Here is a 4,848-nt window from a genome sequence, read left to right on the forward strand (position 1 = left end):
AGGTAAGTAGCAAGTCATATGGTTTAAAATGTAAAAGTGAAGGATAAGTAGCAACTAACTGCTTTGATGGTAGAAAATGAAAACACTTAGTTTTCACTCTCATTCTGCCAAAAAGTCACAATCCTTAGTACTATATCTATATTTATATTATTTAAACTCTTAAGCAAGGCCTCACTCTTTCCTTCAATTTTGAAGGGTGATTAATTTTGTTTTTGTAAAGGATGGCTCCACTTCACATTTTGAAGGCTGTAAAAAACAATGAGCACTATATGGCATGGACGTGGTTAAATGGGATCAAGGGTGGAGGTAACAAATCATGACACACATGCATCGTAGACCATGCGATCGGCACCCAAATTTACAAATCAGTCTGCACTTACAATGTAATGCATATGAGTACCATGATCTTCACTGAAAGCATGTAAGCGTGGTGGTTAGAGCCCATGCCTTGAATAGGGCACGTCGTGGCTTTGACATACAAGGTGCGAGACAATCGTGACTAGATCAAATTTACTTGCTGACCCGAATTTACTTTTTCGTCGTGAATTTACTCGACAATCCAAATTCAACGATCCGAATTACCCCCAATGTCGATCCCATTGGGATGTGCTCGGGCTAGATTGTGCGGAGCATAGAGAACTCCCTTTTCCTTTCTAGTCTTAAAATTTATACTTGAGCTTCAAAAAATGTAGAACTTTCAAATATTGCACGCAGTGTATAATGTTGAGCTAAAATCTCGCACTTGATACCTTCTATATACTTATGCAGCTTAAAAATTTCAAGCAAGAAGAAGACATCCACTTGTCATGCATTGGTTCACTTCACAAAAGTTTAGACGAAACATCTAATGTAAAATGCAAAAGTGAAGGGTCAGATTTGACATGCATAGGGAAATGAAAAGACTTTCAAAATGTACGATCTAAAGAACAAATACTTTCAACTATACATAGAATAAATGTATAAATTTAGTTTCACTCCACCTAGGCAAGTAAACATAATTTTGATGGAGATTTTGTTATTTAATAAAAATTTGATTTTTAATAATATATTTGGCTTTGTTTTATCAAGGGGCTTTTTACAAGACCAATATTGATACCTTTTATAAATTTGTGTAAGTTTTTATTTTTAAAAGCGGTTGAGAAAAAGGAGAAGGTTCGCATGTCCGCGTATCAATTTAGGTCGGTCTCGCTTTGAGGGCATGCATTCAAAGGTAGGGGTTGTTATCTACATTAGAGAGAGAGAGAGAGAGAGAGAGAGAGAGAGAGACAGAGAGATTTTACGATTGAGCTCATGGAGACTCCTACTCACTAGGGACACCCTTGCCCTTAAGACATTGTTATTTTCTTAATATTATCATATATTTTCAAAAGAGTAGCTAATATTTTTTCCATATAAAACAAGAAAAATTCTATCTATATCTATATCTATATTATATATAATTGAGCTTAAAATTTTCAAGGAAGAGAGATCCTCCATGTGTCACATTCTGCTTCATTTCAAAGACAACCTTTAAAAAACATTTAATTGAAAAAGCAAAAGTGAAAGGTGAGTACTAGGATGGTAGAAAATGAAAAGACTTATGAGTCTTGACAGTGGAAAGTAAACAAGGTGAGGAGTCACGGTGAGGAGTCACGATGGCCTGCAGCGATGATTAGTAATTTTTTGTTTAAAGATTAATAGATCCCTCTCAATGTAGCTGAGAGAATGCTTACTTCAAAGGTAGAATAAAATCTTACCCTAAACATGAAAATTAAAATGTGGAATTCAGGTGCGAGAGAGAGGCCTTCAAAGATTGACAGAGGTGGTATGGGGGATGTTTGTTTTTCTGTCAAGACAATGCAACACAGCAAAGTAGACATTCCCAAGATAAGCAGAAGCAGACCTTCCCAAGATAATGCAATGAGATATAATGTCATGGCATTGTACCAGCCAATGCCAGCCTCCAAGGCCAACCGCCTTCTTCACAATTCCTTGCAGGCCAACTAGAACAAATTTTGTTCAATTATTGCCTATCACGATGACCTTGGTGTGGCGCGGCAGCATAGACAGCCCGTCATCAAAGCCCTCGTCGCTAACACCCCCTGAGCACATCACCCCTTCCTCACTTGCACCACCTCCTTGCCCATACATAGCTCTTTCCTCTGATCCCACCTCCTCCATCTCCATCTCTGTGTCCATCTCCATCATCTTTAAATCAAGTGCCCTTCTTAACAAGAGCTCCCAATATATCTCTCCAGAATGTTCAAATTAGCATTGGTTAAGCCCCAAGAAGTCCCCCCATGGCCACTAGAATTTATGTTTCAATTGGTTTGAGTTGAAATTAAGGATCCATAATTTGTCATACAGCTGAATTGGAAGGCGCACAATATAGAATTGGCTTTGTATGATGATGATGATGATCGTGGTCTACAAGGATCAAAAAGAAGATTGAGCTAAGCTGAGCAGCTCAAAGACATACAAATAAGGTACACGTTTTGGATAGAGAGGTAGTTTAAAGCTTGAAAAGATTTAACTCAGCAAGAAGGTAGGATTTGCGTGGGGATAAAATGCCAATATGCTTGCCTGATCTGATGAAATTGTGCTTACCTCTAGACGAGTGCATGTTGGAGAGAAAGGGTGTGTGGATATGCGTGCGCGTGTGTATGTAGCGAAGAGAGAGCTTGCACTGTGGCAAGCAGAGCTGGGCAATGCTGAGAAGAGGGCTTCCTGTCAGAGATTGAAAGAGAGACGAGCTGCAACCACACGCGAGCTGGCGGAAGCGTCAGGTGACAGCAACATAAACTTGCACTCCTTCTCCACAGCGTTAATGCACTCCTCACCCTTGTTTTCCTCGTCTATCACATCGAGGTCATGTCGTCCTGCAGCCCTCGCCTTCACACAAAGCTTAAAACCTACTGGCCGTCCATGTGGACGCCATCCGTCAAAGGACGCCCAACCCAGCCCAACACTAAGGCCTTTTCTTCAACAGGCCAAAAAGACCTTAGTACTCTATCTAAATTTATAATACTTAACCCTACAGTTTTTGGGAGACTCTTGCCTCAACTGACCTTTAACTACTATTATTTTTGAAAATCATTTGAAGGGTGGCTTTCCTTTAGATTTTGAAGGCCATAAAGAGTTTTTCCCCATGTGTTGCTCAATGAACCTCCCTTCGGAGGTGCTATGGACCTTCTATGTCGTAAATGATCTTTGATCTCGATGCTCAAAGTTCAAAAGCTAGATGCATGTATTCATGTAAGCGTGCGTACGTGTGTGTGTGTGTGGGTGAGTGTGTGTGTGTGTGTGTGTGTGTGTGTGTGTGTGTGTGAGAGAGAGAGAGAGAGAGAGAGAGAGAGAGAGAGAGAGAGACCCATTCTCTCGATGTGTGTGAATATAAGAGACAAAGTCGCCGTGCCATTTCCCAAGGCGTTGGCGCATTACACGAAGGCTTTCCCCATCTGCATTGCGTTAATAAAGTACATTGAGCTTGACAATTTATCGATAGGAGTCCAACAAATTGTTATGAATGCCGTGCACGCATTATGTGTGTGTGTGTGTGTGTGTGTGTGTGTGTGTGTGAGAGAGAGAGAGAGAGAGAGAGAGAGAGAGAGAGAGAGAGAGAGAGAGAGAGCACCATTCACTACATCCTGTGTGAGTGAGTGTGTGTGTCTATGAGAGAGAGAGAGGGTGAGAGGGCTCTCACACCGGCACTAGAGAGAGAGGGGAGGGAGAATAAACATTGGTTTTACAATCAACAATCGACAAAGCAACAATCGATGAAATCCACAATCGAGAATTAAAAATAAAAAATTGACCTCGGCATCTATGAAATTGAGAATTGACAAAATTGAGAGTTGACTCAATTTGGAAAGTTCAATTCAACAAATCTAAGGCAAAAGTTGTGCAAGCCCAAGGTAGGAGCAGACTTCAACAAACGGAAAAGGTGGATGATGCCAGATTTTAACACTAGATTTCTTTGAGCTTATTGAGTGCTCTCGCCTTTCGGTTGATTGGGAGTTCAAGGTGAGTTTAAAAAATTATAAGTGGGATTGCATTAAATCTAGGTTTTCTAGAGCGTTGAAAGGAAAATCTAAAAATTTTGTAAGGGGACTTACACTAAATCGAGTTGAGGCATGGTGCTTTCTCCTAAAACTTAGAAAACTTGCATACGAGAAATTTTAGGGGCAACTTGATTATATCTGAAGGCTTTTACACTCAATTCTTCTATACTTTGTAGGTTTCCTCACCTTCAAATCTATAATTTAGAGATGAATTTCAAAATCTACAAGTGGGATTACACTAAATGGAAGATTTTTCAAGCATTTGGCTATACTATACCTTTTTTCAAATATTTTAGAGGCAAATTTACAATATTTGAAGGTTTTTGCACTAAACTTCTCTGCACTTTGTAGATCCTCTAAACCTTAATTTATGTTCTCTAACCTTTGTTTTTTCTTTTTAAAATTCTCTTAAGAGCTTGATTTGAAGTAACCTTGGCATATCCTTTGCACAGGGGTCTCCAACCAATACAACATATACACATTGTGACCCAAAACGTACCCGAACATTTTTGCAAGTACACTATATTTCTATCAAGTTCTTCTTCTCGGCAAGCTGCTTCCTCTTGCTTGATAAAAGCCATCCACAATTAGAGATAAATCTCAAATTTTTTAGATGGGATTATACTAAACCTAATTTTTTTCCTCTAATCGTTTTGGGTGTCCTAACATTCAAATTAAATCTTACGGATTTATGGCCCTTGAGAGAGAGAGAGAGAGAGAGAGAGAGAGACCCTTTTCTTGGCACCCAATCCACTCTCTTTCTTGGCACCCAATCGTTGTGGGTGTCCTAACATTAAAATTAAATCTT

At 39.5% G+C, this 4,848-nt stretch overlaps 1 pseudogene; it reads right to left on the minus strand.

The window, feature by feature from the left end:
* Positions 1–1,785: 1,785 nt before the first annotated feature.
* LOC147459814 (uncharacterized) lies at positions 1,786–2,192 on the minus strand (annotated as a pseudogene).
* Positions 2,193–4,848: the final 2,656 nt, after the last annotated feature.

This window comes from Adiantum capillus-veneris, chromosome 4 (genome assembly GCF_014529385.1).
Source record: "Adiantum capillus-veneris isolate H3 chromosome 4, ASM1452938v2, whole genome shotgun sequence".
Taxonomy (NCBI): Eukaryota; Viridiplantae; Streptophyta; class Polypodiopsida; order Polypodiales; family Pteridaceae; genus Adiantum; species Adiantum capillus-veneris.